At 35.5% G+C, this 23830-nt stretch overlaps 1 long non-coding RNA gene across 1 annotated transcript in view; it reads right to left on the reverse strand.

The window, feature by feature from the left end:
• The window catches only part of LOC122470397, a 103881-nt gene that overhangs the window by 12446 nt on the left and 67605 nt on the right, over window positions 1-23830 (reverse strand). The window contains exon 2 of the long non-coding RNA XR_006293906.1: window positions 14712-14751. This is a non-coding gene — a long non-coding RNA (uncharacterized LOC122470397). The remainder of the gene's footprint in view (window positions 1-14711; window positions 14752-23830) is intronic.

Raw genomic sequence — 23830 nt, forward strand, 5'->3', positions numbered from 1 at the left:
TAGTTGCAGATGGGCCTCTTAACGTCCCGTAGGCTTCCAACACGGTGCACAATAGACAGTCTGAACATCTGGATTCAAATCCAGTATGTACCTCGATTATTTCTTAACCAGCGCACGACTTTATGCAAGTTACTTAACTTCTCTGAGCCTCAATTCCTCCCTAACAACTTCACTTCACTGTGTTTTTGCGACTGACTGAGAGCGTATATACCTGAAAACACTAAGCTCACAGTTTGGCACATAACAGGCGCTCCTGGAAACATCCACGTCAGTTCATTACATCCACGCATGCCTCCAGGACACAAGATTGCAAGTCACAGTTAGAAGTCTATTCCTACCTTTAATGACCCTCAGATTAAGTCTCTGAAAAACATTTATTTAACAAGCTTGTTGTTCTCAGCCTGGCATGCTTGAAGTACATTAAAAAGCACCTGTTTGGCTCTTGCAGAAAATCAGGACTGAAGAATGACTAACCTCGTAAGCCAAGCAGAGTCAGGAAATGCTACTAGCATGTATTTCAAACTGGAATTGATGTTTGCTCCATAAAGCAGGCAGGCTACAGTGTAAGTCTCAAATATAGTAAACCGTCAACAAGATGTTAAGGGTAGAAGAAAAGCGTCATATAAATATCAGAGCACTTCTGGCGGAGAAGTGATGCAGACCCAGAAATTACAGCTTGAGTGGTTTTAGGCACTTTATTCCACTAAGGATTGAAAGTGTAATTATTAAACATTTGTGAAATTTCTTCATAGAATATTAACGTAATACTCTTAAACATTTCATTGTAGAAATCTAGGCTCCATTCTAGCAATCCTAAAACTTGAATGTAGGGTTTTTTTTTAATTTTTTAAAAAGTTTTTATTTATTTTGAGGGAGGGAGAAAGAGAGCTTGAATGGGAGAGGGGCACAAAGAGAGAAGGAGACAGAGAATAACAACCAGGCTGGACACTGGCAGTGCAGAGCCTGACGTGGGGCTCACAGCCATGACCTGAGCTAAAAACAAGAGTCTGTCGCTTAACTGACTGAGCCACCCAGGGGCCCCTAGATTTGAAAATAGTTTTAAGGTAGTAATGATCAGGGGAAAATATTTTAAGTATCTTTTATCTATGAAGTATACTTTATTGACTGATCCTTCAAACTGTGCTCTTGAGTTAAAATTATAACATAGACATTAATTCCTCTCCCACAAATATTAGGTTTAATTTTACATGATGGATTTTACAACAATAAAGGCATCTTCATTTTGCATTTTTTGAATATTTGAAGCTTCTCTTCGAAATGTTTTCCTCCTTTAAAAAGTCTATCAAATGCACATGCCTATCTTTCATACACCATTTCCTTTTTCTTATGTAGAGAGAAGACAATAAAATATAACTGTCACTCTTTTGGGATGTTGTTTTAGGGTTCAACAACAGACAGACAAAAGACATCAAAAATACCTTTGTAGCTAAGTCCAAAAGGAAATATTTTCAGGCAGGGTAGACAGGAAATACACCATGCAAATTACAGTGAGTGAAAATGCCTTGGTTAAGAGTGGTGCATGCATTCACGGAGCCCCCATCAAGAGCTGATTCTTGGCTTCTTGTCAGGCTTTGCCTGATCATCTAGGGGTGGTTCTCACCTCAGCGCTTATCTGCAATTTAAGTGCAATATATGTTGATTTAAAAACCATTTGAGAGCTACGATTTTTTCCAAGGAAGTTTAGTTTGTAATTAAGTCCTTGTTTCTGGGAATCAAGTTTGCATATTAAAAAATTTTAAAAAATGAGCATTAACAATTAAAACTATCATTATAGGTTAATACCATTCCCAATATATTCATAGATCAAATAGATTAAATGTGTCTTAACATAAGTACGTGTCTATTACACTAAAAGCAAAAAAAATGTGAATAGAATAAATTATTTCCAGAGAATCAAAAGTTAACTACCCTTTGTTATATATTTTTTTTTAATTTTTTTTTTAACATTTATTTATTTTTGGGACAGAGAGAGACAGAGCATGAACGGGGGAGGGGCAGAGAGAGAGGGAGACACAGAATCGGAAACAGGCTCCAGGCTCCGAGCCATCAGCCCAGAGCCTGACGCGGGGCTCGAACTCACGGACCGCGAGATCGTGACCTGGCTGAAGTCGGACGCTTAACCGACTGCGCCACCCAGGCGCCCCATACCCTTTGTTGTATTTAATAGAACCTGTGAATTGCATATTTGCTTGTATTCTTGAGTTATTTACATGGGGGCCAATAACTTAAAACAATTCTGGAAGGCATAATGCTGGTGATGACTAGGGCAGGTGTGAAGAATCCAAGACTAAATCCTATGTCAAACCTATTATATACCTAGGAGAGTCTTTGGCAAAGAAATTGAATGTAAATATGAAAACAAACGGTTGTCATATATAGTAGCAATATAATAAATCCTTTATCCATGAATTTATCTAAGCTTTTATGAACCTATTTATATTTTCAGTACTTACCACGTTTTGATATAATAAACACCATAGATTTGCTACCAGTAAAACCTTAAGGAGATTGGTTGTCCACATCTCAAAAAACATGGTTATATATTCACACACACACACACACACACACACACCTTAAACACTTTCAATTGCACACACACACACACACCTTAAACACTTTCAATTGCTCTGCTGTCAATAGATCAGCCCAAGGATATACAGCAAAAAGCAAAAGAGAGAGCCAGAAAGAGGGGGACGAAAGAGGGAGGGAGGGAAAAAGGGAAAAAGAGGGAGGGAAAAGAGGGAGGGAGGACGGGACGAAAAGATAGAAAAAGAAGGAATCTAATCCAAATTTCAAAGAGTACACCTAGTGTATTGTATTTTGCTGTTATAACTTGGAGGAAAAAAAAGCCTCTTATGAGTTTATGAAGTCTATAAAAAAGGGACAGAATTTTCACACAAAAGCTAATCAACATGGTAGAAAATAGAGGCAAAAAAAAAAAAAAAAGCCAAGAAAGGAAAATGAAGACGCTACTGGTAATTTGGGACAGAAAGAAAAACTATAATAACTAGAGTATCATTAGACATGGCAGAAATCTTCCAACAAAGCCTGCCCTGATGCCTGAGGTGATTCACATCTCCGGGTGTGCATTGGGGTTGTGAATCCATTGAGGAAGAGAACAGAGAGCCGTGCTTCAAACCAGTGAATTAAGACTTTTCATAAGAAGGCAGGACAAGGTTCGACTGTTCTTGAATGTGCTGATCCTGCAGAATTCTAGAAGACAGAACATCTGGTAAATGGGAATTTTATCATTCTAGAGTATCCACATTGTCCCATATTTACTCATTACTGCAAAGGCAGTAGCTTTTGTTTGACTAACTGGCTTACCTTTAGTAAAAAATCATTTCAGAACCCTGAGCATGCCTAGGAACCGAAGAAGCAGGAAAGGACTCCACTGCCAGGCAACTATGGAAGTAACCGGAAGAAGCAAGGGTGTTGTTGGAAGTACATTTGCTGTCCTCTTGCTCTCTGATTACTTCAGTCATTTCTTTGGTTTAGTTTGTGAAGGAGGGTCTTATTTAGAAGTTTTACTATTCAGAAAATGTTTGGGGATAAACCATTTCATTGTCTGTGACTCCCATTCTTGAATTTATCTAAGTTAATGTTTTGATTCTGGCTTATACGTGTATTCTAGTCAAAGCAAAATATTAATGAAAATTTGAATATTGATTCTAAAATGTCTTCTATTGGAGCCGTCATTCCTCCTTGGTGTCACTGCCACAGTCAGAAGACAGCATTGTGGTGATTAATGGAGCTTCATAATGCCTCCCTCCCTGTGGTATCTGGAAATTAGTCATTCCTTACCCCACCCCCCCCAGCTTGAGGGACACTCTGATATATGATGATGTAAGCACTTATCATATTGTTTCATCACGACTCTCTGTGCCTCAGAAAAACCTAACAAGTGAGCTCTGTTAAGTAGCCTCTGAACTGTTCATCCTTAAATTCCATGCAAAAAAGCATAAAACGTGACAGAGCTTTCTGGATTTTGGCGTTTTTGTTTTTCCTTCAAGTGGGTTCAAGGAGAGCGATCAATTTTTATTAATGTTATTATGTATTCAATGTAAAAATAGGATATCAGAAATTAGATTAAACCTGCTGAGACTTTAAATCTGTTTAAATTTGGAAAAGAAATGTATATCTAGTGTTTTCTAGACACTGCTTCATTTTTAAACCCTTACAAGTTCGTACATCTTAAATTCCGAAATTTGAAAACCCCATTGTTTAGCACAGAGCATTTAAAAGGATTAAAAAATTTACTTTTTGCCATTAAATGCAACTTGGTAGACATTAATTTTTCAGTTTTTCCCACTACTAACCTTTTTGTCAGGTATTAGGACAGAAAAGCCTTGTTTCTTAGTCTAGCATTTTCCACATTAGTATCAAACTAATCCACATAGACAAACGAGTGATTAATTTTTTCCAAATAAATTATTTGCTAAGATCCTTTTTTATAAATTGTTAGTTTAAACCAAGATCAACTATTAGTATTGCAATAGGTGATAGTTTCCAAGAGTTTAATAAGCAAAATTCAGTCTGTCGGCTTTACAATTTCAACAAGATATAATTTATCAAAATCTTCTAAGATTCCTATAAACACTTATATCCACATATTCCTATTTCCCTTACCTCCATCCTTAAATAGAAGCTGAAATGGAACTTCTTCACTTACTAAAGATCAGCTCTTTATAGGGGGGGTATTTTATTTAAAACAGTTTAAATTTGCATAAAGGAAATGGTAAAAAATAGAGGCACCTAATCACTTCTCTTTTTTAACCTTAAAAATGTAATTGCATCAGTAGTTCTTTTATTTCACTGGGGTTTGTTTCTTTGGTTCTTCATTTATTTTCTGTTGGGGCATTTTCTATTTCAGGGAAGGGGTGATTACAAATTAATTCTGATAGGAATTTTGGCTGAGAAGTCTAAATTACACTATGGTGTAGAGCCATAAACATTTCTCCGGACTTCCATAAGAAGATGGCTTGACTTTGTTACAACAGTGTCCAAAAGAGTATGTGTCAGATTATGAGAAGTTGAAAAAGGCACTGAAAACATGGCATAAAGAGCTAATGTGGGCAGTGCTACTGATTAAGTATTTGAAGTGTACTTGGTGTTTATCTTTTCATGCTAACTTCATATGCAGCCACCGTAATAGGGCCATTTAGTGCCATCATGACTTTTCTTTTGATCCAGATGTCATATAAATTCAATTAATTTCAACAGTATCTAGGTCTTCAAAGACCATATGCTATCTCTGGGGAATGTCTGTGCAATCTACTTGCCAGCTGTGAAACCAGAGCTATGAACCAGCAATTTTCCGATTCACAGTTACAGCATTTATGGTCTAATACCACCATCCACACGAAGGAAGAACACAGACCTGCTTCACTCAATGTTTGGTGGAAGGATGTAGGCTGTGCAATAATCTGAATGATCTTACATTAGGCTTGTTTCATTGTGCCCTACCATCCCTAAGGTGCTCTGCCCCAGTGTATTTTGTGTGAGAAGTTAGAAGTATGCATCACAAAGTAAGTACATGTCTCCTTTTAAATGATTTATTGTGTTAATGTAACGTAAACAACTTCTCTCTACAATGCATATCCCTTATTAGAGAATCCAGAGTATCTTTCCTGTTGCAAAATACCCAATTTGTATCTGAAATGGTTAATTTTATGTGTCAACTGGGTTAAGAGATGTCCAGATGGCTAGTCAGACATTATGCCTGGATCTGTCTGTGAGGGAATTTCTGAAAGGGATTAGTATTTGCTTCAGTAGACTGGGAGCTGGCCACTCATAGTGGTGAGGGAAACTCTCTCACTCAGTCTGCTGATGGCCCCAATAGAACAAAAGATGAAAGAGGGACCGATTCCCTCTCTCTTCTTGAACTAGAGCATCTATCTTCTCCTGCCCTCAGGCATCAGTGATCCTGGATGACAGGCCGTTGGACCCAGACTGAAATATACCACGAGTTTCTGGTTCCTCAGCTTGCTGACAACAGACTGCGGACTTCTCAGCCTCTGTAGCCCTGTGAGCCAATTCCTGTGACAAATATCTTCACATATGTATATATATCCTACTGTGGTTTTTTTTTCCCCTCTAATACAATATCTAAGCAAAGTTGAAGATGTCCTAGAACATTCACACTTGATGGATTTATTGTCAAGGGGAAGAAAAGTGGCTGGAGAGGACTGTGTATGTGCATTGGTGTTAAAGCAGGTGGTATGCGTATTCAGATCATAAAATGTAATCTAAGAGAAAACAAAGGTGAACAAAGGGCTGACCCAAACATTACTCAGTGTATCCTGTTTAGCACTTCCATTTTCTTGTGCAGTTTACTTTTTCCTTTATTTTTCCTATTGACTATGTCCTATTTAATGGAAAATCCAATTTTCACCCTCTCTCATTTTAGAAAGACTACATTAAATTCACTTTCCTCCAGCCTTGGACTGGATGAAATCCCCACTCTGAATCTAGCAGTTGTTAACGGTGCACTAAGCCATCTAATGTATCTCATAAGGATTTTTAAGTACAAGAAGTTTTGGAATTGAAATAAAGGTAGCATCCACCTGATTTACCCATGGATGGTGGTTCCACTGGCAGTTTCCATTTTGTTTAGTGGTTCAGTGGTGTTACGGTTTGGTGTAAGTTGTGTTTTTACTACTCGTGGTTTTCTGCATTTTCAGTTTATATATTTACATATCTATATTAGACATACAGGTATATTTTAATTCAAAGAAGATCAGACTGATACAGTGGTGTCTTTCTCATTGGTGTCAGATTTTTCTTTAAAAAATAATTAGATAAAAGGTCACGTCGGGCAAATTCTTTATGAAAAGTAAAGATTTCCGATGCCGAAGTGTAGTGAGCGTGTTAAGCCCTTGTCAAGGAATGTATCATTTCTATTTAGCTCTTCCTAGATAAAGTGACTGTACTGAGTCTTCAGTGAACTCTGTTATTCTGGAGTAAAGGAGAGATGACTCAGAGGAAATACGTGAAGGGCATCTTGAAAAAGGGAATTGTAATTGCAACTCTTCAAACCTTTGCAAATTATAGTATTCTTCTCGAGCTGGAATTCTGCTTTGTGTTCAAATTAAGTCGAAGGTGATTAGTAACCCTTACATTAGAAACTCTTCCCGTGATGACACTGTTAGCTTTGAGAGAAAATTAAGTTAGGAAAACGTTTAGTTTGATAAAACACAGTTGCAGAATTGTAAGTCAGTGTCTGTATCGCTTTATTACTTGGAAAACGACTGGAAGGAAGCAGTATCCTAGCAGTGTTTCCATTCAGGTTTTTCATACTGGAAATGTTAATTCATTTATAAAAACTAGAGACATAGAACTATTACAAATCTTGATTTCAGCTCAGGTTCCCCTAAAATAGAAAAGCTGCCAGCGTGCCTATTTCTGATCCAAATGCGGAAAACACGGTGCCATTTCTCAAAGGTAACAACCCTGCCATTGCTCTGCCTGAGGACTTTATTAGATTTAATACTGAGAGCTCACAGTCAGCTACTGCCAGTGAATCCCTTGAAAGCTGGAAACTTGGATTATCTTTTGTCTACATTTCTATTACACAGACTGTTGTTAACCTTCCATTCCCAACTTGAACCTACTTAATGGTGTTGCCAACCAGCAGCTGTACCTCTGAGGGCCTCCAGCAAAATAAAAGCTGGATTTCACATCTTAGGTGTAGTGTAGATTTCCAAGAAGAAAGGTAACCTGATCTTTTAACATTCTGTTTGTACTTGCAAAGTATAGCACATTTGCAATATGATATTCCTTCTGGGAGATCACCATGTGGATTATTCTGCAACTTTCAGAGGTGATTGAAGTATTTCAAATTAGAGTCTTGAAATAAAGGAGCTCATGGCCAGGAGCATTATCACTTCACAGAGTGGAAAATGAGGTTTACTAGTTACTAAATCAATAGAAATAACAGGATTTGTATGAATAACGTAGGGACTCTTTATTGAAGCTTTTGTTTTCTTCATTCTTTTCCTTGCTTACTCCTAATTTAAAACATAGCAAGTATGGCTTCAACTTCACTCTTCATTATACAATGTCAATATTCTCGGTTTTTTATACATGACACATACACACAACACTGCTCCAGGTATACATAAGGGCATCGTAATTGCTTGCTTACATGTTAAACTAAAATACGTGCCTATTAGTTTTCTCATTTAGACACAGGTAAATGTGAAGGGAATAGTTTTCAACGTAAGAGAAAATCAGAATGTCATCTCTGGATGAAAGTCATTTAACAGTCAGTTCTTTACTGTGCATCCCAGGGCTACATGCTCTTATTAAATATCTAAGTCAATACTTCACTATTGTTTCGTTTTACTTTTTTAAGGTTTATTTATTCTTGACAGACAGAGAGACAGAGACAGAGACAGAAACAGACACAGAATCTGAAGCAGGCTCCAGGTTCTGAGCTGTCAGCACAGAGCCTAACGCTGGGCTTGAACTCACAAACTGCAAGATCATGACCTGAGCCAAATTCAGACGCTTAACTGACTGAACCACCCAGGCACCCCAGGCCAGTGCTTAGTCATTATTAATATTCTGATTAGTTACCACAAAATATTCTTGCATTGAAGCAAGAGTTTTGTTGCATAGAATTCAATGTTCTTATTCAACATTTAGAGATCATGATTAAGGAAATCCTTTACTCAGGATATATACTTAACATGAAAGAAACAGAAAAACAAAAAGAAAAATGATTACTCCCCATAACTTCTTAATGTCCTCAAACTTCTGAAATTTTTTTGTAGTGGCATTCCAGCTTACAAGTATCTTTCCAATGAATAGGATAATTCTTGGCTTTTTTTTTTTTAATTTTTTTTCAACATTTATTTATTTTTGGGACAGAGACAGAGCATGAACGGGGGAGGGGCAGAGAGAGAGGGAGACACAGAATCGGAAGCAGGCTCCAGGCTCTGAGCCATCAGCCCAGAGCCTGACGCGGGGCTCGAACTCACGGACCGCGAGATCGTGACCTGGCTGAGGTCGGACGCTTAACCGATTGCGCCACCCAGGCGCCCCGATAATTCTTGGCTTTAATGTCATATTATCCCAAGCAAAAACTCAGGGAAGACTACACATGCATAAATTAACCTGACCCGTAATTCACAGCCTTGACACTAGCTTCAGAAGGAAAACTCAGTATACACCCAAACCCTACCAGTCAAATATGTGGAATGGTGACTAATGCTTTGCAAAATACAGAAATACTAACCGTTCTTTTTATTTTTTTTTCTAGTATAGTTAACATACAGTGTTATGTTACTTTCTGGTGTACAATGTAGTGACTCAACAATTCTATACATTACTCAGCGTTCATCACCTTAAATATACTCTTATCCCCTTCACCTATTCCATTCCTTCCCCGATCCACTCCTCTCTGGTGATCATTAGTTGGTTCTCTGTAGTTAAGAGCATGTTTCTTGGTTTATCTCTTTTTCTCTGTTCATTTGTTTCTTCAGTATTACGTATTAGTGAAATCATATGGTGATTTTTTCTTTTTTCGCTTAGGATTATACCCTCTAGAACCATCCATGTTATTGCTGGTAAGATTTCATTCTTTTTTATGGCTAGTATTTCATTGTATACATACACCACATATTCTTGTTTTCTTTTTTAATTTTTTAAATGTTTATTTTTGAGAGAGACAGACTGTGAGCAGTGGAGGGGCAGAGAGAAAGGGAGACACAGAATCTGAAGGAGGCTCCAGGCTCTCAGCCGTCAGCACAGAGCCTGATGCAGGGCTCGAACTCACAAACCATGAGATCATGACCTGAGCTGTAGTAAGACACTGAACCAACTGAGCCACTCAGGCCCCCCATACACCACACATTGTTTATCCATTAATCTATGAAAGGACACTTGGGTTGCTTCCACAGTTTGGCTGTTGTAAACGATGCTGCAGTAAACACAGGAGTGCGTGTCTTTTCAAATTAGTGTTTTCATATTCTCTGGGTAAATACCCAGTAGTATAATTCCCAGAGTGTACAGAACTCTATGTTTAATTTTTGAGAAACCCCCATACTGTTTTCTACAGTGGCCACACCTGTTTTCACTACCACCAACAGTGCACAATGGTTCCTTTTTTTCCACATCCTTGTCAACACTTGTCTCTTGTGTTTTTCATTTTAGCCATTCTGACATGTGTGAGATGATATCTGTTGTGGATTAGATTTGCATTTGCCTGATGACGAGTGATGTTGAGCACCTTTTCATGTGTCAGTTGACCATGTGTACGTCTTCTTTGAATAAATGTCTGTTCATGTCCTCTGGCCGTTTCTTAAACTGGATATTTGGGTGTTTTGGTGTTGAGTTGTATAACCTCTGTAAGTATTTTGCATACTGTTTATCAGATATGTCATTTGCAAATATCTTCTCCCATTCTGTAGGCTGTGTTTTAGTTTTGTAGACTGTTTCCTTTGCTGTGCAGAAACTTTCTATTTTGATGTAGCCCCAATAGTTTATTTTTGCTTTTGTTTCCCTTGCCTCAGGACACATATTTAAAAAGTGACTGCCGATATCAGAGACAGGACTGCCTCTGCTCTCTTCTCGGATTTTTACGGTTTCATGTCTCACATTTAGGTCTTTAGTCCATTTTTGAGTTTATTGTGTATGATATGAGAATTTTGTACACTTTGATTCTTTTGCATATAGCTGTCTAGTTTTCCCAATATTATTTGTTGAAAACAATGTCTTTTTCCCATTGCTTATTTTTGCCTCCCTCATCAGAGATTGACCATGTAATTGTGGGTTTTTTTCTGGGCTCTCTTTTCTGCTCTATTGATCTATGTGTTTCTTTCTGAGCCAGTACCATACTGTTTTGATAACTAAAGCTTTGTATTACCTTGATACCTGACATTATGATACCTCCAGGTTCAGTCATATTTTTAAGACTGTTTTGTATATTCAGGGTCTTTTGTGGTTCTACACAAATTTTGAGATTACTTGTTCTGATTCTGTGAAAAAATCTGTTGGTATTTTGATAAGGATTGCATTAAATCCGTAGATTGCTTTGGGCAGTAGGGACATTTTAACAATATTTGTTCTCTCAGGCCATGAGCATGGAATATCTTTCCATTTGTTTGTGTCATCTTCAATTTCTTTCATCACTGTTTTATAGTTTTTCAACTACCGGTCTTAGGGTAAGTTTATTCCTAGGTATTTTATTATTTTTGGCACAACTGTAATGGGATTATTTTCCTTCTCATTCTGCTACTTCATTATTAGTGTATAGAAATGCAACGGATTTCTCTATATTGATTTTGTATCCTGCAACCTTACTGAATTCATTTATCAGTTGTAGCAGATATTCAAATCATGAAAAGAAAAAGCATAGACACTTAAAGCTGGAAGGAACCAAAATCAGTTCATCAGACTCCCATATTGTCTGCAAAAAGAAGGGGGAGGTCAAGTGACTTATAGCGTTAATACAGAGCCATAGTGAAACACATTCCACTTGCATTCTACTATATAATTTAAAATTACTGTATTGGATTTTACCGTAAGATATCTGAAGCCTTCTAGAAGGGCTGAGCTTGCTATTATTTGGCTAAGGCCATATTGGACACGTCATGTGTCTGCTCAGCAGGGCCATTGCCAGAGAGAGCGCACATTTCTGGGACAATTTCCAGCCCTTTATAGTTAGTTCTTCACATACCCCAAACATTACTAAAGCAATTAACCTTGTTGAATCTTTTATTTAAATCACTGACTTGAAGCCTTTGATTTAAGCCAACAAAAAGTCCCTACAAAATGTCGGCAGTTTGTTTTGTGATAACTACAAAAGTACTATCTAGGCTTACAACTAGTTTATTGAGTCAATAAGCTTTTTCAAATAATTCATCAAATATTTATTGAATACCAATTATATTTGAAACAGGGTATCAACTGTCATTCAAGGCTGGGAAAGTACAACTTTTTTTCTCAAGAAGCTTATGAATCATGTGAGTAACTGTAATGTATTGTATTCCAAACATTTGATTGGTCCTAAGAAAATAAAGTGCTCCATGGTTTCAAAGTTCAAATCAACTGTGTTGTTTGAGGAAGATCAGGAAAGTCTTGAGAGATGAGATGATAATTGACTTTGTGCCTAGGTAGTTTTTTAAATTGTAAAGAATGTTTTATATTGTTTTACAAAAGAACACATTTTCAGTATAATAAAAAAAACATAAGCAAAAACCAAAAATACGACATCTAAAATTCCATCATTCACAGAAATGGGTATGCATGATACCTGGTGCATGTTACTCCATACATTCATATGCATGATATACATTATATATCTTACATTTAAAAATAGCTTCATGAAATCAAATATTATCCAAGTAGAATATGGCTGTACATATTTTATTTAATTTAAAGAAACTATCTTTCTTTCAATGTATTTTAATGTCCAGGAAACAGAAAAATCGATCTTTCTATCTATAGCAGAGACTTTTCTAAATCTAATTGAGTGGCAGGAAGCTCCTGAAATGCCAAAATTGTGTTTTTATTTGTTATACAGGATGTAGTGATATTCAAGTTGCATTTTGGAGTTTTGCATCTCCCTATAAGAAAGGTCTTTTAATTAGTAATATAGTAGACATATAGAGTTTATTCATTTTAGTTCTTAATACCACAGTGAGTATATGGTAATTTATTCTTTTACTAATATTCAGTGCCTAGCATCAGGTTACTATATTCTCAGTAATTTATCATCTGGGGATTTTTTATTTAATTTTTTTCTTAATGTTAGTATTAGTCTGCATTAGCAAGTAATAAAATGCATTGCTTCATTAGAACTTCAATAAGGATAGAATACATCTTTATTTCCATATATGTAAACCAAAATAAAAGATTTTATCATATTTTCTCTCCTCAACCAAGTGCTAAATATTAAAAATTTAAATATATACCTACCAGTTTACCAAAAGAAATTTTCCTACAATATGAGGGCCTGAAGATCTGTAAATATATTTAGTTAAGCCAATCATGATAATAGTACATATGTATTTATTCCTAGTGTGTGTTAGGAATTGTGTTACTCAGTGCTGGAAACTTTGAAGATTCACAACAACCTTATGAGTAAGGCATTGATATTATTCCCATTTCACAGTTTAAGTGGCTGAAGCACAGAGATAGTGATTATTATGCACAAGGTTACCTAGGTGATGAGGGCGGGAACTGAGAGAGTAATCCAGGCCATTAGACACTATGCAATACTACTTCTTGTGAAATGAAACTATACTTATTCTTTTACCAAAGGAATATTTTCAGTGGAGAATTTTTTGAAAGATTTTTTTTTTATTCTTTATTTATTTTTGAGAGAGACAGAGGCAAAGACGGAGGGAGACACAGAATCCGAAGCAGGCTCCAGGCTCTGAGCTGTCAGCACAGAGCCTGATGTGGGGCTCAAACTCACGGACCGTGAGATCATGACCTGAGACAAAGTGGGATGCTTAACCGACAGAGCCACCCAGGCACCCCTCAGTGGAAAATTTTTGTTCTTGGTCGAACATCTTTTACATATACCACTAGGCCCTATAAAGACGACACTGTAACTTTATGATTACACAGCTTTTAATGTTTAGATCAACACTTTTAAAAAATACTAGTTTCATGAAATGTTTAAATGTATGACTTGAGGAAAGCTATCCATAATAAAGTAATTTGATACATTTGGGCTTAAACAAAATTAATCAGGCTTCTGTACTATGCCATTTTAGAGACTTTACACGTGAAATATACACTGTGACTCTTCAAGGGTAATAGAATATGTCCAGTTTATCATATGAAAACCAAGCAAGGAATGGGTTTATTGAAACAGTTACGTAATTTTATTGCTTATCTTAAATATGCTACATGATAGTGGGTACTGGATACAGTATAGATCTGTTTAGTGAGGATTTGGTTTGGGGTAAGGTAGACACTTCAGGGTTTCCATTGGTACTGGATTCGAGAGGTACATCAGTTTTCCTGGGCTGGAGATATTTAAAACAATCATATCTAATAATATAACCATTTGGATACTCAAAACTGTATTACCAATTCTGCATATGCCATCTTGTGATTTTTTTTTTCCCTGAGATACAGTGTGGTGCAGATCATACAGCTTAAAACATGTTGAAACTCAAATTCCAAATATCTACTCGAGAATATTTCTCATCTGTTTCATTTATTAGCAGAATGAAAATTTTCATTACCTGTGAACAATTTTCCATTAGAAGTCATTTACCGTAATTTCATAATTTCAAACAGAGGTTCTCAAACTTTAGGGTGCACAGGAATCACCAAGAGGCCTTGTTAAAACACAGATTGCTTATTAGCAGATGTATGTTGGAGCCAGATAATTAGCATTTCTGGCACCACTGGAAGGTTCATCCTTGTGAAGAATGTATATGGCAGTCAATATTTGTGATCATATTATTTTGAAATATCATTCAAGACAAGATATTGTGACCTGTGGATTACCAGATTACACAAAAAGTTATTCAGTTAAATGCTGATATGGTATTTAAAAAACATTTTAGATTACCTCACACCACTAACTACTTTTCAAGCTAAGATATGGAGGAGATTTGAATTACTTGGAAAATATCACACCTAGAATCAATTCTGTACTTAGTGTGGAATGGATTGTTAATAAACCATGAGGTACAAAGCCTGAAACACATCTCTAGTCTCACCTGGATTTGTTAGTGATGACACAATAGATAGTCCACTCATCTGTTCACCACGATGCATGGTATGGAAAAGAAAGAGAAAGTGGTAAGTCAGTTACTAACTTTTTAGACAAGCTCCTTGAGTCAAATAGTACTTCCAGATATATGGTCATGAAGAGCAGACTGCGGTGGAAAGGATTTGAAGGGCTGGATTTTATTGCTCATCGTTTCATGATTATGTCTACCGACAAATCATGTAAACTCGCAACATTTCAATCTATTCGTGAAATAAAAGGATTCTGTTGGATGAGCTCTAAAGTCTCCTGTATTTCTGAAATATACGGATTCTTTGCTTTTGCTCCTACAAATATTTCTCAATTCACTGGCTCAGAACACTGTGGTATTCTGACACCGGTAATGCTCGATTTTACTTATTTAGGAAAATTAATTAGGTGCTCTCTGCTTGTAGTAGCCATAACAAAAATCAATTGGAAGTCATTAAAAGATCGTAATTACATTTAAGCAAGCTCTACTGTAATTCAAAATTCATGTTAATAGAAACTTCTAATAAACTCATTAATTTCAGATTTAGAAATTATAATTATCACGGTTGTATCCACATATTTGCCCATAACAATACAGAAAGATAGCAAGCACAGTGGTCAAGTAGGTAAGAACAAAATACACATTTCTGAATATTTTCACTAAAGTCATATACTCTACAAATATACACATATCTAACTCTTTAGATTGCAAAACATAACGCTCCCATGAAGCAATCATAGAAAGAAAACTGTCCTCCCAAATGTCAATGTTTCATCAAGTGTAAAGATGATCTATATGTAAGGAAGAGTCATTAGAGTCCCAGAAGGAAACCAAATCATAAGCATATTCAGGTGACTGACCATGGAAGATGTTTTAGATTAGAGTCAGAACCTCAAGCCCAAATTAAATACTTAGCTTAAAGAAATGCTCATCAATCTGCAGTTAGCATGGATATGACCCACAATCCAGAGAAAAAAAGGCTGTTGATATGTGTGTGGACCATAAGTCTAAAAACGATACTTTCTCAAAGAGCAAAATGACAGCACCAGATAAAAGAGCAAAAGGACAGACTTTCTTTAACTCAGGAAATTCTACTTAGAGCAAAAATTCCACAACAAAACCAATTTATCAAACAGGAAGACCTGAGAGAAGCATTTTGATTTTAAAGCTGAAATGAGGTTCCTTGCAGGATATATTTATTATTTTGATCAAGTCTTCCAGCCATGTGCTTTTGAGGTACTCTGCTAATATAATATTCTTTACGTTTTGGTTTTGGTAGTATATTATTATTCTCTTGTCACTGGTGTTTCAATATACATGGTTCTCTTCTGGTTAGTGATTCCTTTTAGCATGTAATTAAACTCAAAGAAAACAACAGATTTAAAGTTTGGTTATTATAACATAAACCTACAAACTTGGTAAAAACTATATCCAATGACATAGTGTGAGACATCTTTTGTGTGTCAGCCATAGGGGAAGAAATGATAGGCAGTTTCAAAATGCTAAAATGTGTAAGAACAGGAAGAGAACTCTATCATAACCTATTGTAAAAGAGAAATCTGATTAGTATCCACATACACTAAATAAAAATGTATATACTAAATACATATAATATGGTGTCTTACCAACTAAAATAGATAACTGACCAATGAAAACAGTATAATTTTAAAACAGTAAGAATAAAGAGCGTTTTATACACCAGATGTCTTGTTGATGGAGAACTTTTAGAATCAGCATAGGTAATGAAAACAAATGGCACAGGAATTGAAATCGATATAATTTGTGAAGCAAATATGAAGACAGAGATAAATTACTGAAAGAGGAATAAAAGTAAGCTCATCAACACTCTCTAACTCCTGTAAGGAAACAAATCAGGAATGTGAATGGTGTTTATGACTATTTTTTAAATGATCCACAGTAAAGGGTAAATAAAGGAGGTTACTAGGAATTCAAAGAAATGAACAAATGCAGAATGCAAAATCTGGCCAAGAAAATAGACTCAGAAACACTATACATACAATTCTGGGATAAAGAAATACTCAAACTCGTCATGATGGAGATTAATGACACATTACTGATAGAGAATAATGGGTGGAAATATTGAGTTGAACTCAGAGAAAGGCAAAAATCTAGGTCAGGTTGTCACAAAGTAAGGAGATTTGCTAGAGGACAAAGCTGTAAAATGTTGTCTAAAATGTCAGTGAATAAAATATGTGCATCTTTCTTTTGCTTAATTAAAATAATTATGACATGAACTTTGATTCATGGATAGTTTTTGAGTCTCTGTAATTGAACTTAAATTTTTAAAACACACTAACATTCTATCTACAGCGATGGATGGATAATGTGGTAGTTGTCCAGTACAAAATGACCCCTACTTCCCAGGAAAGGTCTACAACAAGCAGAGTATCACCAGCCAAATTTGTCCCAGTAGCTCTGTTACTCAAATTAAAGCTACAGTTTTGTATACACATACCCCATACAAAGGCAGTTAGAATGACCCAAGCCACATCAATCAGAATTTGGGTACTTTTCAAACTGGAACAGGGGAAAGTTACTTCCTTTTAGCAGGCAGGAGCAGGACAATGTAAATACCTAGTCAACTAGTAGGCTTATTTCCAGATGCATTCCTAAGATTGTGTTTGGAGAAATTAAGCTAAGCGAGACAACAAGAGAAATTTAGAAGTGAACAGAAGAAGAAAAAGAGATCACTCCAAAAGTTCAGTTGTTGGACAACTACTGTGTTAATCTCATTTACAATTTGGCTTAAGGGAGAGTGGGCTTGCAACAACAAAATGTAATCAATAACACACCATGGAGCACTGAATCCCTTTTACCATAAGATTATAATATGGGTAAAAAATGCTCTCAAAATTATCCCAGAAGTTTTACTTCTAACAGTATGTGGGAAACCCCAAGTATTTGGAAATTAAATCACACATTCTAAATAATCTACTGTAAAAGTAGACATCACAAACACAAAAATCTAGTATGTTTAACTGAATGATGATAAGTAGACAACATAAAAGCTTTCAGAATACATATAGTACTTACAGGAAAATGTGTAACTGTGAAAGATTATATTTAAAAGGAAATAAAAATACATAAATATAAAGATCTATTTTTCCCAATGCAGAGATACAAGAGCAAATTAAACTCAAAATAAGAATAAGGAAGGAAATAATTTAAGAACAGAAAACAATGAAATAAAAATAGAGAAATATTAAAGAAAATACATAAAACTTAAAGTTGTTTGGAAAAGATGAATAGATTGATAAATAACTAGCAAGGATGATCAAGTAAAGAGGAGAGACAGAATTGCTCACTTCAGAACAAACTAGAGACATCACAATGTTACAGACATTAAAATAATAAAAATGAAGTTTTGAAAAAAAAAACTATTTGAATAAACTTGACAACACAGAACATTAAAAAGTAATTTGTAATTAAAAACATTTTCACAAAAATTCTCTAGCTCCAGATGATTTCACTGGTAAATTTTATCAAACTTTTAAAGAAGGACAAGTATCAATTCTACTCAAACTCTTTGAAGAAATAAAGGAGATTGAAATTTTTTTCAATTCATATTCTGAGGCCAGTATCATACTGACTGCAAAAACAGAAGTGGATATTAACAAAGTGGATATTACACAGAGTAGTATATCTCATGGACACAGAAACAAAACTCCCTAACAGAAGATGACCAAATATAATTCAAAAATATAAAAAAAAGGATAAGCATCCATAACCAGTGTAGGTTTACTATAGGAATGCAAGGTTGCTAAAACATTAAAAAATCACATCTAGGGGGCACCTGGGTGGCTGAGTCGATTAAAACGTCTGACTCTTGATTTCAGCTCAGGTCATGATCTCACAGTTTGTGAGTTCGAGCCTCATGTTGGGTTCTGGGCTGATGGCACAGAACCTGCTCTGTCTTACTTCTGTCTGCCTCTTCCCTGCTTGCCTTCTCATCGCTGTCTCAAAAATAAATATTTTTAAAAAATACTTAAAAAGTCCAATCTTTTAATTTGCCATATTACCAGTATGAAAACAAAAACAAAAACACAAAAAACAAAGACAATCATTTCAACAGGTACAAAAAAGCATTTGCTAAATTCAAAATCTATTCATGGTAGAATTTATTAGCAAATTAGGTATAGAAGAGAATTTCCTCAGCCTGATTTAGGGCATGCACAAAATGCCTACAGCTAACATTTATTTGTGGAAAATTACAAAACATGCTTTCTAGCTATACATTAAGCAAGGACATTCAACTCTCAATTATGTCACTGTAGAAAACAAAAATGCAAGAAACACAAACATAAACTGTCCAAATCTTACCAAAACTTTAAAAAGAGATTCAATTAGGTTTCACAATTTACTGATTGGTTCTCTACATCCATTTCCTTTCTCATTTCTCAATCTGTATAAAGGAAAAGTAAGTATGCAGGGAAACATCTCTAGGACAGAAGCAGTTTGATAGGGATTTTGGGAAATTAAGAGTGAGATGCGTTTTTTTTTAATATCAAAATTTATTGATTGAATAAGACTGTCAAAAAACAAATTTTATAAATATACTTGTAAGCACATTTTTGTTCATATAGGAGTAGATTCTTACACAGTAAAGACTTCTCATGAATTTTGCTTCACTACTGAAGCATTGAATATGCTTGAAATATTTTGATATTTTACAGATCACATAATCCTGATATTATTTCCAGCATAATTACACAACTTGGAAATTCACTTTCAGAGCTACTCATATTAGCATTCACAGACGAAATAGAAGAAGAACCAATATATACGATGAATAAAGTTAGTAAAATTTAGTATCATATATTTCATTTGAAATATGTATTTTTAAAAACCATGTTAAATTAAAATTAATAAACCTAGGAAAAATATCTTGAAGAAAGAGAATGTTTTGGCAAGTGACAAGTCAGAGTATTTCAATAATAGGGAACAGTTATAACCATCCATTATGTTTTCATTAAATTTCCATTCAGTGTAAGAATGTAGTAATCACTACAAGGGATACAAATAAAGATGAGACACAGCTTCTACACTACACTGGTTTTCTCTTATTCACTGGAATATTTGCAAACATCAATCATGGTGTCCAACTAATTAGGACAAGTTGCCACCAAAAATGACAATTGCAGCAATATCACATTTCATAACTATTATATTACACAGATTTTATATGAGGATTATGGAAGAGGAAGAGGTGAAAATAAAGTAATAAAGCTACAATATAAATATTAATTTATATAAGATAAAACATCAGATAACATTTTGTTTTCACAAACTGCTGAGTTTATTGAAGGCAGGAATAACCTATTCTATAACTCATCCAAAGGACCATTGAAGAATGCTTAATTATAAGACTGAAAGAATAGAAAAAGTATGCGTATTGCTTTCACATAGATTCTTTGAAATGTGGTTTTTAAAAGATGAACTTTAAAGTGCTTAAACGGTGGTTTGTTGACCCTTTGGTTACTTTCATCCTTCACTTTTATAGGCTATATTGATTCAAATACTGGAAGACTATAATGGTAAAAACCAAAAATACACACAAACCCAATAAATCAATAATACTGATATTCAAGCAATATTACATATTATTAAAATAATCTCATTATGTATTTCATCAAAGAAAATTGAAGTTCTCTAATACTTAAAATATATGTGTGACTCATCTATGTGTACACGCATATTATGTAAGTATACGAATAGATAAATACTTGGGCAATATTACAACAGAGACACAATTGACAAATCGAGAGAAGTTTTACTAAATTTTTTTGATGGACAAAAGTTCTTATATTGATACAATGCTCATTAATTCATTTGACAAATGTTTATTAAATACCTACTGTATATTAAGTGTTGTATTATACATTGGTTACACATTGTCAAAAAAGAAACACCTCCATGGGTGTCTGGGTGGCTCAGTCAGTGAAGCATCCAACTCTTTATTTCAACTCAGGCCATGATCTCACAGTCCATGAGATTCAACCTTGCATTGAGCTCTGCACTGTCTTCGAGGGCTGGTTTAGTGCTGATAAATTTCTTTAATTTTGTTTGTCTGGAAAACTCTTTCTCTCTCCTATTTTGAATGATAGCCTAGCCTTGCTGGATAAAGTATTCTGGGTTCCCAGGTTTTTTGTTTGTTTTTTGTTTTTGTTTTTCTTTAAGCGGTTTGAGTTTATCATACAGATCTCTTCTGGCCTTGAAACTTTTGACTGAATCAGTTGATAGCCCTATGGGGTTTCCCTTGAATGTAACTCTTTCTTGGTGATGTGTTTGAAATTCTCCTTATCACTATGTGTCCTGGTATGGACCTCCTTTGGTTGATTTTGTCAGGGGATCTCTGTGCCTCCTAGATCTGGAATTCTGTTTATTTTCCCAGATTCTGGAGGTTTTTGGCTATTATTTCTTCATATAAATTTTCTGCCCCATTTTCTCTCTTTTCTCCTTCTGGTATCCCTACAATGCAAATGTTATTACACTAGATGGTGTCCCCGAGTTCTCAACTTTTATTTTTTGAGTTTTTATTTTTTCTCTTCCTTTTCAGTTTGATTTCTTTACATTACTCTGTCCTCCAAGTGACTGATGTGTTCTTCTCCCTTTATTCTACTATGTATTCCCTACATTTTTAATTGCCATTATGGAGTTCTTCATCTCGGATTGGTTATTTTGTTTTCTCTTTGTTGAGGGTCGCATTGAGGTATTCCACTCTTTTCTCAAGTCCAGTGAATATCTTTATGACCATTTCTTTAAATTCTCTATCAGGCATATTCCTTACCTCCATTTTGTTTAGCTCTCTTGCTGCGATGTTGTCCTGTTCTTTCATTTGGGACATATTGCTCTCTCCCCTCATTTTGACTAACCCTGTGTCTATTTGTATGTGTTAGGAAAGTTAGCTAAGTGTCCTTCTCTTGGAAGCAGTGGTCTTATGAAGAGGAAGTCCTGTGCTGGCTTGCAGTGCATTGTACCCTAATCACACAAACCTGGCACCTCAGGAATGTCTCCTCTGTGTGTTGTGTGCACCCTAAATTTGTGGCTGAGCCACTTCTGCTTTTAGACCATTAGTCTTAAATGGCTCTCTGCTTTTTGTGGGCAGAGTTTGATCCGCTTGTTGTGGGCCACTCTGGGACCACACTGGGCTTGAGTTGTCAGACCAGGTGTTTGCCAGAGATGAAGTAGCACTGAACTGTAGGGTACTTTACCTGAGGTGCCTTCTGAGAAGCTTGGGTTGTTGGGTGGGTCCTGCAGTCTGACTAGATGTCTGCCCCAACACATTGCTGGCACTGCCGTGGGACTAGAATTTAAGCCTCTTGAAAGCGGGAGCCCTTTTTTTATTTTCATTTTTTATTTTGATAGAGAAATAATTAGAGTCAAGCAGGGGAGGGGGAGAGGGAGAATCCCAAGCAGACTCTATGTTGTCAGAGCAGAGCCCTATGCAGGGCTCGAGCTCACGAACCACAGATCATGACCTGAGCCAAAACCAAGAGTCGGATGCTTTGTGTGTGTGATTTCTACTTTGACAATAGATTACTTAGAATGTTATTTAATTTCCAAATACTTGGGGCTTCATACATACATTTAGAAGTAAAATTTCTGGGATAGTTTTGAGAGCTATCATGCTCATTATGCTATATGCATAAGATGTTATATATAAACCTAATGGTAACCACAAATCAAAAGCCAGCAAAAACAAAGAGAAAGGAATCTTTATCACTAAAGGAAGCCAGCAAACCATCAAAGAAAAAGCAAGGCAAGAAAGGAACAGGGAAGAACTACAAAAACAACCATGAAACAGTTAACAAAATGGCAGTAAGTAATACCTGTCAATAATTACTTTGAATGTAAATGGACTAAATGTTCCATCAAAAGACACAGGGTGACAGAATGGATAAATAAGCAAGACCCATCTATATGCTGCCTCCAAGAGACTCATTTCAGAGTCAAAGACAAAGGTAGATTGAAAGTTAAGGGATAGTAAAATAGAAAGTAAAAGAAAGCCAGGGTAGCAATACTTACATTGACAAAACTGACTTTAAAAAAAGACTGTAACAGGACACAAAGAAGAACAGTATGTAATCATAAGGGGAACAATCCAACAAGATAATATACCAATTGTAAATATTTATGCGCCCAACACAAAAGCACCCAAATACATAAAAGCAGCTAATAACAAATATAAAGGAAGTAATCAATAGTGATACAATAACAGTAGTGGACTACAATAGCCCACTAAAATCATTGGATAGTTCATCCAAACAAAATCAACAAGGAAACATTGGCTTTGAATGACACACTGGGACAGATTGATCTAACAAATATATTCAGAGCATTCCTACCTAAACCAGCTGAATACACACTCTTTTCAAGTGCACATGGAATATTCTCCATATTAGATCACAGGGTAGGGCCAAAAACAAGTCTCAACAAGGTCAAGAAGATTGAAGTCATATAACATGCATATTTTCTGACCACAATGCTATGCAACTAGAAATCAACTTTAAGAAAAAAATCTGGGAAGAACTCCAAATACATGGAGGTTAAACAACATACTACTGAACAATGAATAGGTCAACCAAGAAATCAAAAAGAAAATTAAAAAATACAGAGAGACAAGTGGAAATTAAAACACAACAGTCCAAAACCTCTGGGATGAAGGAAAAGCAGGACTAAGAACCAAGTATATAGCAATACAGGGCTACTTCAAAAAGCAAGAAAAATCTCAAATAATCTAACCTTACACCCAAAGGAGCTGAAAAAGCAACAACAAAGCCCAACGCCAGTAGAAGGAAGACAATAATAAATATTAGAGCAGAAATAAATGATACAGAAACTTAAAAAACATAATAGAACAGATCCAAGAAACCATGAACTGGTTCTCTGAAAAAAAAAAATCAATAAAATTGATAAACCCCTAGCACGACTTATCAAAAAGAGAAAAGACACAAATAAATAAAAAAAATGAAAGAGGAGAAATAAGAACCAACACCACAAAAATACAATCTTATGAATATGAGAGAGTATTATGACAAAATATATTCCAACATGTTGGAAGACCTAGAAGAAATGGA

The sequence above is a fragment of the Prionailurus bengalensis genome, chromosome B1, assembly GCF_016509475.1.
Source record: "Prionailurus bengalensis isolate Pbe53 chromosome B1, Fcat_Pben_1.1_paternal_pri, whole genome shotgun sequence".
Taxonomy (NCBI): domain Eukaryota; kingdom Metazoa; phylum Chordata; class Mammalia; order Carnivora; family Felidae; genus Prionailurus; species Prionailurus bengalensis.